Raw genomic sequence first — 14317 nt, 5'->3', positions numbered from 1 at the left:
CAGGAGCACAGAGGATGGGGACCAGGAGATGTTTAGACAGCTAAGTTTGACAAGTGCAAGAAGAATGATTGTCATGGGAGATTTTAACTACAGTAGTATAGATTGGAGAGAGGAAGATGTATGTAGCAATAGGGGAATGGAATTTCTAGAATTCTTGAGGGACAAATGTCTTAGGCAACATGTAACAGCAGGAACAAGAGGTTCAAGAGCTTTGGATTTGGTTATAGCATCAGAAGAGTTGATAATAACTGAGATGACATCTCTCCCACCAGTTCGAGAGAGTGACCATATGGTTTTGACTTGGAAAATGAATAGACATGCAGGAGTATCAAAGAGACAGGAACTTATGTGGAATTATAATGCAGGTGATCATAATAATCTTAGACGTCAACTTCGGGAAGTTTCATGGAGGGAGGAATTGGAAGGCCGGGATATCATTAGTGCGTGGGAAATTGTGAAAGAATATTTGTTAGCAGCAATGGTAAGTTGTATACCATGAGTGAAGAAGAGGACACAATTTGGAGTAAAGTGGATGACAAACAATATTAAACAGGAATTGCATGTGAAAAAGAGGCTATGGAAGAGATATAATGAGACAGGTGAAGAGAGGATGCATGAAGAATATAAGACACAGGCCAGAAGAGTGACTCGTATGGTAAGGAAAGCGAAACTGGAATATGAGAGGAGATTGGCCCTAAGATCCAAAGAAAATCCTAGGGAATTTTTTAGCTATGTGGCCAGTAGGAGGAGAAATGACTGTGGAAGAATGATATTGTGGGATAAAAATGGGAATAGAGTGACTGATGCAGAGGACATAGTGGAATTGTTCAATGAACACTTTATTGGAGTGTTTCATCCTAGAGGTGTCAGTTTTAATGCTAGAGGGATAGGGCTAGTTCGAGGTTTAGAGGTACAGGAGGAGAGTGTGTTTCAGATACTGAGTACTCTAGATGTCAGTAAAGCTTTGGGACTGGATGGTATTTCACTACAAGTTTTGAGAGAATGTGCTAGGGAATTGACAGTGCCTTTAACCTGGCTTTTCAATGAAAGTCTGGCTTCGGCAAAGGTGCCCAGGGAATGGAAGGAAGGTAAGACAGTGCCATTGCATAAGGGTGGTAACAGACTGGAAGTGTCTAATTATAGGCCAGTTTGTGTGTCATCAGTAGTTGTTAAGATCTTGGAGAAAGTAGTGAGGGACCGTATACAGCATTGGGCAGATGAGGGTAATGTTATCTGTGAGAATCAACATGGATTTGTGAAAGGGTGCTCTTGTTTTAGCAATATGATAGCCTTTTATAATAAAGTTACAAGAGCATTAGATGAGGGAAAGGCATATACTGCCTTTATATTATATTGTATATTTTTGATATACATAAATACATGAAAAAAATTTAAGCTTTGTATCCATGTTATTTCAATAGTTTCCCAATATTATATTAACATCAATAGTCACTTCACATGCATGCAATTATTGATATGTAAACCATCACAGCTAGGTGGTTAATCCTTTATCAAGTGTAATCAAACAAAGTTTGGGTATGGAGTATTTTCACAATTGAACTATTTGTATACAGACATAATTGACTTCACATGAACTGCCTTAATATCCCACATATGCAAAGCACGTTTCCTCTTAGATATGTATATTGCTATACATTATATGATATTAAGGCAACTGATGTGAAGTCAACAGCCTCTGTATAAGTAACCTAGTCATGAGGATACCTCACATGGGTCAAGAATTAACAGGAATATAATTTCTTGCCATTCATAATTTACTTTGTAACAAGTTGAAAAATGGATGACGAGAGAGAGAGAGAGAGAGAGAGAGGGGGTGGGGTGGAGAAAAGCAAGGAAAAGAGAAATCTAATAATTGATGACAGTGGAACTTGCTGTAGACAAAGAAATGAACTCTTATGTTTGCACATGTACGCCAGAAGCACCAGAAAATAGGGCAAATGAAATTGTTGCATTGATCTAAGTTCATTCATAAACTGGGGGAATAAGTGAGACGTGGCTGGATGAGGATGGCATTCTGACAGGAATAGAGATTATGATGTTGTTGTGAAGATAGAAAAGACAAAAAAGGGAAGTGGTGTGCTGTTCGTGATAGAAAATGCACCTCCATGCAAGGTAGAAATGGTGGAAGCGGTTTTGATGCAGATTGGTGTAAGGTAGAGATGGATAGAATCAAATATAGTTGGATTTTGCTATAGACATAGTAATGTGGAGAGTAGTGCAAAGAAACGCATAAGCAAATTAGCCAAGCAAATTGGAAAAAGGTGAGTCATGAGTCTAGTTATTTATTTTAATATAAATTGGATAGATGAAACAGCATCTAGAAATAATGAAAATTAATTTCTCATGATTTTGAGAGACAGTTACCTTAGGAAGGTAACTGTCTCTTCAGTTACCTTCAGTTGTGTCAGGATTAAGTGTCCTGGAATTCATTATTTCATCAGAGGATGTCATTATAAATGGGCAGTCAGTCTACCTCTGGTTGGTAAGAACAACCATGAAGTTATGACCTTGGTGATTGCCATCTGCATAAGGACTTCTTAGAGTAAAGGATATACAGTAATCCTTCGATTAATGCGCCTAATGCATTCTTTACAAGAGGCATATTAATAGAAAATGCACTAATCGAATATATAATAATCTATGGGAAAAAGTCTAATTTGTTCCTCAAACTTCTTTTTTGACCCTTAATTTTTTTTATAAAAGAATTAGTATATCTCAGGGCCTAGTTAAAGGAAAACCATGAAGTTGAAAGACAATAAAACATATTCAGAATATAAATTTATTACTCCACTTCTTAACAAAGAATTCAGCTAATGTAGTTTGGTGTGAATCCTGTTTCTTTTTTTCATACAACTGAGGGTATGGTTGTATTGCCTCTTCTACTACTTTTGCAAATTTTAATGCTTCTCTCTTCATTATTCATCAATGATCGCGAGTGAATATGGCGGTCATGTTGAGTTGTGTTAGAAAACGTGCTTTTAAATTAAAGTATAGTGTGGCTTTTTGTCTCAAATTGTGCTGCACTTGTGCTTCGGTTGGATACAAGTGTCATTCACTGGTATCACTGCGTTTTCATTGCTGTTTGTTTCACTACTTCAGCGTCTAAAGATGGCGTCCAACAGGAGATGTACGTCAGCGGCTCGGAGGGCTTCTACTATACGAAAGTCTGGCGCTGAGTTGGATTTTTCACAATGGATATGTTGCGAAAACTGCTACATGTATGTGCCGGAGAATGTGAAGGATCTGCAGACTGTTTGGTTAAATGAGATGAATGAAAATGTCGACGTATGCGAGAAGTGTCGGAATAGGCTAGAGTGATTAGGAATGGAAGCAGACATCGTGACCATAGCAGAAGAACTTCTGCAGGAGTTCCTGAAAATGAAACGTGACCTTCATCTTCTGCAAGAAGAATTGGAAGTGCTTGGTAAGGAGGTTCTAGAAATTAAAACTGAGTTAAATGTGTTGAATAGAGAAATTAGGACTATGGAAATTACTTTAGCTGAACTAACTAGAACAGGATTAAGTATGGGAGAGTCTTTGGTGATTGATGAAGTAATAAATAGTATGGGAGTGATTGGAAGTCAACAGAATGAAAGCACAAGAGGTCTAGAAGAAACGAGATGTCGTAAGAGTGAGGGTGTAAGTAAAAGAGTGTTGAGTAATCAAACTGGGAGAGTCATGCTGAATAGCGTAGAAATGAGGCCGTGAGTGATGCTTGTTTGGACTTGAATGAAGTTATGAGTGGTAAAATATATGGTGATTCTATGATTAAGGGTGTGGAAAGCCGTATGCCTGAGGAGTGCTTGGCTGGTGGAACAATAGAGAGAGAGAGAGAGAGATTGTCTTTAGAAATAAAGAGAGGGCATGATGCAGAAAAGATGATAGTTATGGTGGGTACATAACTATGACCTGAGTGGTAGTATAAATCGGGTATCAAAAGATTTAAGACCATTGCTAGATATTGTGAAGAAGAAGAAAAGTGTCAAAGGGAGGATACTAAGTGTGCTGCCTCATTTTGACAAATATGAGTTAAGTAGATGAGCGATGATAATGAATGATATGAATGCATCAACAAATTCCTGCCATGTATCCTCAAGGGGTGTAGACGATATGATAGTACTACGTGAAAAATTTACACCATTACTAACTTCCTATCTACAATTTTCCTCAAAATCAGTCTGTTACTTGTCAAGACTCCAACATTATCAGATCTTATACATGTATTTCTATCATCTAAGGCACTTTGTACTGTATCAATCCACCTATATCTTGGTCTCCCTCTGGGTCGTTTTCCTGCCAACCTGGCAGAGAACACTTGTTTTGCTAATCTTTCCTTGCCCATTCTGTTTAAGTGACCATACCACCTGAGATTAGCTCTGCTAACGCATTCTTGGATGCTGACAATGTCAAGTTCTTTCCTAATATCCTCGTTTTAATATGATATTGCCATTGATGCCATCTGTTCATGCCGCTAATCTTTCTCAGGACTCTCATATCTGCAGTCTCTAGTCTTTGGGTCAAGTGTTTTACTTCTGACTCAGCTCTCCGATCCATAAGTTAAAACTGGTTTGAACACTGTCTTGCATACATGTGTTCCAACTAATTTCTCTCTTACTCCATATGAATTTATTCAACTGACTTCCTACCATACCAACTTTGATGATTCTATTGTCTATTTCTATATTTAATTTACCATCTTCACTAAAAATCGTGCCTAAGTAACTGAAATGTGTTACTTGTTCCACAGGTTCTCCATTCACAACACAGTTGACATTTTCAATGATTCTGCCTATTTTCATTGAATCTTGTAGACTTGTAGCGGATTTATTTAGAAGTATAAATTAATACCACTTTCCTTCATAATGTGATCCATATAGATAATAAATATGATTGCAAACTAAATATAATATGATTGCAAGAATGTGCAAAAAAAAGAGGTCTGGAATTTGTTAATATCTGGAGTGTATTTGAAGGTAAAAGACAGCTGTATGCAAGAGATGGGTTGCATCTGAACATGGAAGGTCATAAGCGATTGAAGAAGATATTTTTTTCTGAACAAGTTGAAGTAATTGGGCAGGGAAACTAAAATTGAAAAGGTTGAGTGTAAGAGGGAGAAATTTAAGCAGTGATTGTATGTTTGTTGATCCTTATTCGCAGAATAAATTGCAGAATAGAGTGGATAAAAGTCGCCATGGGACTACTGAAATTAGTGACATGCACATCAATTCTAACGCTGGTACAAGAACTAAAGGGATCTGCAATTTTTGTAAGCATTCGAAATAAGAGGGAAGAATTTTGACATTAATTAGTGCAATTTCAACAAAAGTTGTAGGCATTAGTGAAACTTGGCTGTCAGCAGAAGATGTGGTCACTGGAATTGAATGTGATGAGTGCAGTATTTTCAGGGAGGATAGAGAAGATAGAACTGGGGGAGGAGTACTGTTGATGATAGCTAATGAGTTGCAGTCAAAAAAAGTAGTATATCAAGAGGATAAACATGTGCATGATAGTTCATTTGAGGCGGTCTGGTGTGAAATAGTGACCAATGCAACCAAATATATACAGTTGGTTACTGCTATATGCCAGGGGGTACGGGGGATGATATTGAATTCATGTATAAACAAATTAGTGCAATGAGTGCAATGTTAGTGATTAGCATGGGGGATTTTAATGATGGTGATAATTGGATGGAGGAAATATCATGTGGCAAAAAGGAAATGGAATTCATTAATCTTCTACGAGATATTCTTGAAACAGCACATAACTGAAGGGACACATGGTGTGAGAGTGTTGGACCTAGTAATTAGTTCAGAGGATATATGCATAAGTAAGATGTCCTATTTACCTCCAATTAGTGAGAGCAATCATGTGGTATTGATTTGGGAGGTTGCAAAATTTGTGGATTTCTGTCTTAAGAAGGGGAAATATACAGAACTACAGGATAGGCAATTATAGCAGGCTTCAAAGTGAGCTTGCAGCTGTTCTATGGCAGAACATGTTGCAGGGGAAAGAATCAGCAGGTATCTGAGGAAAGCAATATCAGATTGTGTCCCCATGGTCAGGAAGACAAACAAGGTAGGCATTAGATGGATGAGTAATAGTATCAAGCTTGATCTGCAAAAAAAGAAAATGTTATGGAGAATTTACAAGGAGAAAGGTGATCAGCACACCCATGAGCAGTACAAGGCTCAAGCTAGGAAGGTTACCAGCATAGTAAGAAAAGCTAAATCAGATTATGAGAAGATCTTAGCCAAGGAGATCAAGGGTAATCCCAAAGAATTCTTCTGCTATGTGGCAAGTAAAAGGAAGAATGACTTCAAAAGGATAACTTTAGTGGGTGCTGATGGTAATGAGGTGACCAATTCAGATATAATTGTAGAGTTACTGAGTGATCACTTTCAAAAGTGTATCACCCAAGTGAGGATTCTCTATACCTGTAGCAATAACTAATGTGAGAATTGAAGTTAAGAAATCAAAAGTACTTAGTATATTGCAAAATTAAAATGCAAACACTGCTGTTAGTTTAGATGGAACATCAGCTTTGGTCTTGCATGAATGTGCAAAGGAATTGTCAATGCCCCTTACTTGGTTATTTAACTTAAGTTTGAACTCTGGTCCCTAGGGAGAGGAAGTAAGGCAAAGTAGTTCCTTTACATAGAGGTGGCTCTAAAACTGCGGTAGTTAATTACGACCAATCACCATCTCGGGAGTGGTGGTAAAAGTATTGGAAAAGTTTGCTAAAAGTCAAAATTCAAGAATGGTGGATCAGGATATGCTACTCTATAGAGGCCAACATGGTTTTGTTAAAGGTCAATCCTGCCTTAGCAATTTATTAATTTTTATAATAGAATGACATGTGAGTTGGACAAAGGAAATGGCTACACAGTGATACTTCTGGATTTTGCTCAAGGCATTTGACATGATACCCCATGGAATACTGTTGTGCAAATTGGAGCAGATGGGGATGGATACTAAACTGGTGATATGGATAGGAGAATGGCTCAGGGAGAGATATCAGAAGGTGGTGTATGGAGGAGCAGAGTCCAGGATGAGGCAGGTGACCAGTGTTGTGCCTTAGGGCTCTGTGTTTGGGCCATTGTTATTTAATTTGTACATAAATGATATAGGAAATGGCTGAAAGGGAGATATTCAGTTGTTTGCCGATGCTGCAAAGTTGGCTCAATAAAAAATCAAGCTGATGTTGAGAGTTTGCAGGATGATTTAAATAAGCAGGCAAAATGAGCAAAAGGTAATGGATGTCAGCTCAATGTGGAAAAGTGTAAAGTTATGCATTTTGGGATTAAAAGATTACCAGCTGTGTACCACATTGATGGAAAGACACTCCAAGAGATTGATGAAGCTTGAGACTTGGGGATGTTGGTGGATAGGGAGGTGAAGTTCAGGGGACACATTGCTAAGGCGTCCAAGATTGCACATAGGATTACTTGGTTATTGAGGAACACACTAATATCCAGAGATAAACAAGTTATTATTCCCCTTTAGAAAGCATTGATACTTCCACATTTGGATTACTGTGCTCAGGTCTGGTCACCTGGATCCCTTGGAGATGAGGAGGTTGTGGAGAGGGTTCAGAGGAGAGTGACTAAGTTGGTGAGTGATGTAAAAAATGCTTTCTACATTGATAGATTGAGAGCTTGTGGATTGCAGAGTTTGGTTGATAGGTGGAGAAGAGGGGATATGATAGAAACATTTAAGTTACTAAATGATTTTTATAAGACTGTGCAGGGGAAATGTTTCAGCTCTGTGATAGTGATCGAAGAACAAGAAGTTATCTGTTGAAATTAAGGAAAAGTGTGGTTAACAAGGGTGTGAGAACAAGGATTTTCTCTTGGAGGGTAGTGAATGAAGTGGAATGCATTGCCTGTCTCAGTTGTGAGTTCTTCATCTGTAAATGAATTGAAGAAGAGATATGATAAATATTTAAGTATAAAGAGCTAATAAGCTTCATTTCGGCAATGAAAACATTACTTAAATTTAGGGGATATTAAATCCCACATAGTTTTAAAACCGAATAAGAAACTCAAAGATCGGAATCAGAGAGTTTCTTGCTGAATATAGTAAACTATAAAGTATCGGCGACACTAGCGTTAGCCAATGCAAGTGATCCTAGTACGTAGTACAATACTGGGCAGCTCGTTGCAAGGGTGGGGAAATTCAGATCGCTATTCTTAGGTATTTTCCATAATGTAAAAACACATTTCCTAGGAAATGTATGCTGTAATTACATTATGGAGGGAGGTCACTACCCAGACCGGTTTCAGCCTTTTTTGAAGCTTCATCAGTGAGTAGCTAGACCTAATACCAAAGTGTATAGCGAAAAGAACTTATGTACTCTGCGAACGAGTTTTCCAAACAGGTGCAAAACTCTCTGATTCCGATCTTTGAGTTTCTTATTCGGTTTTAAAACTATGTGGGATTTAATATCCCCTAAATTTAAGTAATGTTTTCATTGCCGAAATGAAGCTTATTAGCTCTTTATACTTAAGTAACTTAATGGTTGCACCTGTTTGGAAAACTCGTTCACAGAGTACATAAGTTCTTTTCGCTATACACTTTGGTATTAGGTCTAGCTACTCACTGATGAAGCCTCAAAAAAGGCTGAAACCAGTCTGGGTAGTGACCTCCCTCCATAATGTAATTACAGCATACATTTCCTAGGAAATGTGTTTTTACATTATGGAAAATACCTAAGAATAGCGATCTGAATTTCCCCACCTTTGCAACGAGCTGCCCAGTATCGTACTACGTACTAGGATCACTTGCATTGGCTAACGCTAGTGACGCCAATACTTTATAGTTTACTATATTCGGCAAGAAACTCTCTGATTCCGATCTTTGAGTTTCTTATTCGGTTTTAAAACTATGTGGGATTTAATATCCCCTAAATTTAAGTAATGATAAATATTGTTTTGATAGTTTGGGTCTCCCACAATGAGTCTACTGACTCCATGGAGATACCCTTAATAATAATAACAATAATAATTAGGTCAGCCTCTAAGCATTTTCAAATTGTTTCTGTGAAATCTCTTAGGGATTGTCTTTGATTAAATTTCTTCATATTCTTCAGGATCTTCCCACTGTGCATCTAAATTTAGCCGGTCGGAATCAATGAATTTCTCAGAATGAGATTTAATTAACTTAGATTCATTGAAAAGCCTCTAAAATCATTTGCACAATTTGGAAGAATGTGCTTCCAAACGGCTCGCATATTGCTAGCAGCAATTTCATTAGACTTTGTGACTTTATAACCAGGCTGAGAATTCGCCAGAAAAGTCTTGGAAGGCATTTGCTTCCAAAAAGGTGTTTCATCAACATTAAATATTTGTTGGTCACAATAGCCCCTTCTTCCACAATATGATTCAAATTTTCAGGGTAATTTGTGGCCACCTCCTTATCTGCACTTGCAGCTTTGCCTGTGATTAGAACATTATGTAGACTTTTTCTCTTTTTGAATACTCAAACCGCCCAGAAGCAGTGTGGAATTCTTCTTCTTTTCCATCTTTGATAGCCCTTTCTTTCAAGGTTGCAAAGAGACTTGATGCGTTTGCTTTAATAAGGTCAGTGCTTAGCAGGATCCATTTTTTTTTTTCGGTTACAAGCTTCGATTCATGTAGAAAGAAGTCTCTCTAATTCAATCATTATGATACTTTGATTTCAAGTACATGCACGATGAACTTGAAGCTGCCTTACCTTTATCTTTGTATTCAGCAGCTTTGCTTAAAATTGCTCTTATAGCTGATTCACCCATTTTTGTGTTCTTGTCATATCTTTGCTCTGGACTTGCCTTGTTCATTTTCTTTATTATTTCATGTTTTTCTTCCAGTGAGATTACTTTTCAAAGTAATTACCGTACAGATTAATTAACTTTTCATTTTCACACTTCCACTTCTTTTGTCAATAATTCTTTTACTCATGATGAAAGGTTGGAAAAATAGTTTTACATAACAAAAAGTATGGAAAACAATTGCAAAGGAGATACGAGATATCATCATCAAAATGCTATGTAATTAGCAGACGACATAGAGTTTGGCAGTAAATTTGGAACATAGTGTAGTTAGCCATTTAAAAATAGCTTTGTAAAATGTTTTAAATCAGTAACGAAATTATTTAATCCTGGCGAGTGAAATAGTTAGCCATAAATATGTGTAAAATCTTGAATAGGTTAAAAGAAATATTTTTTTTCTATGTCGATTTTACATGGAAAAATAAATGACATAAAATACTTGTAATTAAAATAATGTATAACTCTCTGTATGGTAATAAATCTGGTAACAAATTGTTAGAATATTTAAATAAGAACCACTAGAATTTTAACTAAAATTAAGCTCAGATAGGATTAGCCAAATAAACCTAAGGCTAGCGACAATTGCGAAGGTCACTGGACTATGAGTTTTCCCACCAAAACCCAACGATAGCATGGGTGAAAACCCTCCAGTAAATCTGAGGGACTTTTTTGGAAGAAGTGCCAGGGTCAGGAGAATGATATAAAAGGCAGAGATTGCGTGGCCAAAGGACTCTCGCTTCAAAGTTTTGTTCCTGTGCCAAGCCTTTTCCGAGGACAGTGAGAGTCGTGTTCCGCAAGCAGCAGTTCTGACGAAGATGGGAAGTTCGCTAGTAGCAGAGACGGTCCTTTCAAGATGTCCTACCATATGATACTTCGATGATCTGCATGTGTGCTGTATTATTGCTGCAGTAACCTAGTGCCGGATTGAAAGTTTTGCTGGGAAGAAGCGGAACGTGCCCGTAAACTTTTAGGATCTAGGAATGTGTAATGAACTGGCAAAGATTGTAAGTAGAAAGTTTAAGTAATATCCTAGATTGTGAAGTTCAGATGAAAAAAGTTCGTTCTGTAATCTGTTATCATAGAAAGTACTAGAGAAATCAGAAAGCCATACTTCTGTTAGAATGTGAATAGTAGAATATAGAGTTCTAAAGATTTACTAATGTTGTGTAATGCTAAGAAAGAATGTGGTTTAAAGTTTTGCCCTTTTATTGTTTAGAACATGAGTTATGTTTAAGCATGTTAAGTTTCATCAAAGTGTCTGAAGGTTATGTGTATTTATAATTTCTTTGTCTCAAAGCTTAAAAAAAAATGCTAAAAATTATTACGTGAAGAATCTGACAGGTCATATGTATAGTTTCCATTGTGCCCTTGTTGTCTTAGAAATAGTTTTCAAACAGGCATGTGATATGTGCCTGTTTGAATTTTATATATAATTTGTCCTAGAATGAATAAACATGATTGTTTTGTTAATAACTTGCCTGATCTTGTTTTGCCAATACACTGTCTCATAAAAATATCGAACCTGTGTGATGTAAGAATAGTAACAGCCACGACTGACTTAAATAATAGGAGTTGCTTGAGATAGAGTTAAATTTTAGAGATCATTTTGTGCTTAGCTGAATGTTTCTTTTGTATGCAGTCTGGAGGAAGAAGGCACTATAGATGAGAAGCATTGGATGATGAGTACAAGGAGTAGGCAAGGAAGGTGGCACTGTAACTAATGATAGCAATGAAAGTGCAGTATGAGTGCAGCAGTTAAAAAAAAAAAAAATTAGCTAACGCCTTTTTATTCCTGTATAGGGAGTAGGCAAGGCCGCTTTTTAGCCCTATCTAACTTTTGGAGACTGAGTGGGCAGTTCAATCTCCACTGGTACCCAATCAGAGATAGCTGGCACTAATTAAGCAGCACGCAGTGAAGAGGCGGCTCAACAAGTACCGCCATCTCGTGGTCCCTCACCCTAACACAATATATTTAATGTCTGAAATAGTGTGGGTTCTATGGTCGAGGGTCTTCATTCATGTGGTCAAGCACCGTGGTGCAAACGCCACATCCACTGAGCTACACAGGCTCATTAGAGTGAGTGCAGCAGTTAACTAATAATAAAAAAATTGTGAATATTTTTCAATGCTTAGCCAGCAGAAGGAAGAATATTGTGGTTGCTACAGAAAAATGATAGTAAAAGGATAACCACTATGAAGTATATAATTGTGATATTAATCAGGACTTCATAAAAGTATTTCAATCTCATGAATGTGACATCATGCAGAGTCTGAATACAGTACAAAGACTATGATTAGAGCAGGAGGTATATTGGGGAAATAAATAAACTTAAAATTGACATTAAAAGGCTGTGGGACTTGATGATAAAACACCTCATATTTTGAGAGAATGTACCAGAAAGTTGACATCTACTTCAACATACTTCTTTAATATGAATCTTAAGCTGGACCAAGTTTCAAATGAGTAGAATGTAGGCAAGATTGCACTGCTTCATAAGGGTTGTTACAAGACTCAAGTTTCAAATTACATACCAATCTGTATGTCAGGTGTTGTGGTTGAAATATTGGCATGGTTAGTGAGGACCAATATCCAGAATAGGATTGATGACAATGGCATCCCCTTTGATGGGCTGCATGTACCTGATAAAGAAAAATCATGTTAAATTTAGTAGTAATAATCCGCTTACTTATTACAATAAGGTGGCAGATGCATTAGACAATGGAGATGCATACACAATGGCATACTTAGATTTTACAAAATCTTTTGATATACTGCCACATGATAAGTTGATAGATTAACTAGAACAAATGGGATGCCAACCTCTTCAAGCAGCATATGACAGAAGGAACTTGAGGTCAAAGAGTATTAGATTTGATTATAGTGTCAGAGAAGTTTCAGCTAAAGGCATAACAATTCTGCCTCTGGCTGGTTACAGTGATCATGAGGTACTCACTTGGGAAGTGAGTAAATTCATGAGTGATTCATTCAGAAAAGGTTACATTCTGAACTACAAAGCAGGAAATTATGTCCAACTGGGAAGTATTCTGAGTTCAGTGGAATGGGTTGGTTGCTGGATGGGAAGAATTTTATCAACAGTGCATGGGAAGCATTTAAACAATACTTAAATGATGCGATATCAGAATGTGTCCCGAGAGTTCAAAGAATAAATAGGGTAGGAGTCAAATGGATGTGTAAGGAATACTGCATGCATAAGGATGATGTGGAAGGAATATCGTGTGCATAAGGATGATGTGGAAGGAATGCCATGTGCATAAGGATGATGTGGAAGGAATACCATGCATAAGGATGATGTGGAAGGAATACCATACCTAAGGATGATGTGGAAGGAATACCATACCTAAGGATGATGTGGAAAGAATTTCGTGTGCATAGGGATAATGTAGAAGGAATACTGTGTGCATAAGGATGATGTCCGTTATGACAATTCTAAGCACCAGGCCAAAAGAGTCACAGCTGTTGTATGGAAAGCTAAGTCTGAGTATGAAAAGAAACTGGCTCTGAATGCTAAAGACAAACCAAAAGAATTCTATTGATATGCCGCAAGTAAAAAAAATGAATATGAAAGAATAACTTTCATATTCATGCAGGTGGTGTGAGGGTAATAGATGAAGAAGAAGAGGTTGTTCGACTAATAAGTGTACATTTTGTTAATAACTATCAACCTAGTGTATGTAACATTGAGCTCACTGCTACTTCTTCACTGGATGAAGAAACTCAGGTGTACAAGGACGAGGTATTAGAACTGTTGCACAAACGAAATAAGAATTCAGCAATAGGGACTGATGAGATATCAGAACATGTGCTAAAAGAATGTTCAGCGAACTGGCTATTCCTTTGACCAGGCTGTTCAATATGAGTCTCAAAACAGATCCTTGTGGTAAGATTCTGCAGGAATGGAAAGAATGTATGGGAATTCCAATGCACAAGGCAGTGGCATAGCTAGGGGGGGGGAGATGGGGTGATCCGTCCCGAGCGGACCAAGACAATTTTATTTTTTGACGAATTTTTTTATTTATGTTAACTTAGTAATTTTTGTTACTTAATTAATAATTACTTTTAACAACTATACTTACAACTAAAATAAATAAAATATAAATATAACAAAATGGTTATATTCAAAATGGTTGTATTATACTATAATTCAAATTCTTAAAAATAAAACAATAAAACACATGGCATGGCAATTGCTTTATCTGTTTATTGCTTATATCGAGGCAGCTGCATCAAAGCAGCGGCACCATAGTTAGCACATTTGTGAAAACGCAGTTTTTTTTTGTTATCAACGTGACAAAATTTGAGGCTTTAAAAGTATTTTTAACTGAAAATAGGACACAATTAATTAACCATTCAGTAGCTTACACCAGACAAAGTTGTGATGATCTGGGGATAGTCGGTATAGAAAGAAGAAACTGATGGCAGGTGAAGAATCACGAGATGCTGAATTATCATATGAAACTGAGTTGAGGAGA

This window comes from Typopeltis vanoorti, chromosome 26 (assembly GCF_054136105.1).
Source record: "Typopeltis vanoorti isolate ZY-2024b chromosome 26, IOZ_Tvanoo_1.0, whole genome shotgun sequence".
NCBI lineage: Eukaryota > Metazoa > Arthropoda > Arachnida > Uropygi > Thelyphonidae > Typopeltis > Typopeltis vanoorti.
The sequence above is the reverse complement of the archived record's forward strand: the minus strand, read 5'-3'. Positions refer to the sequence as shown.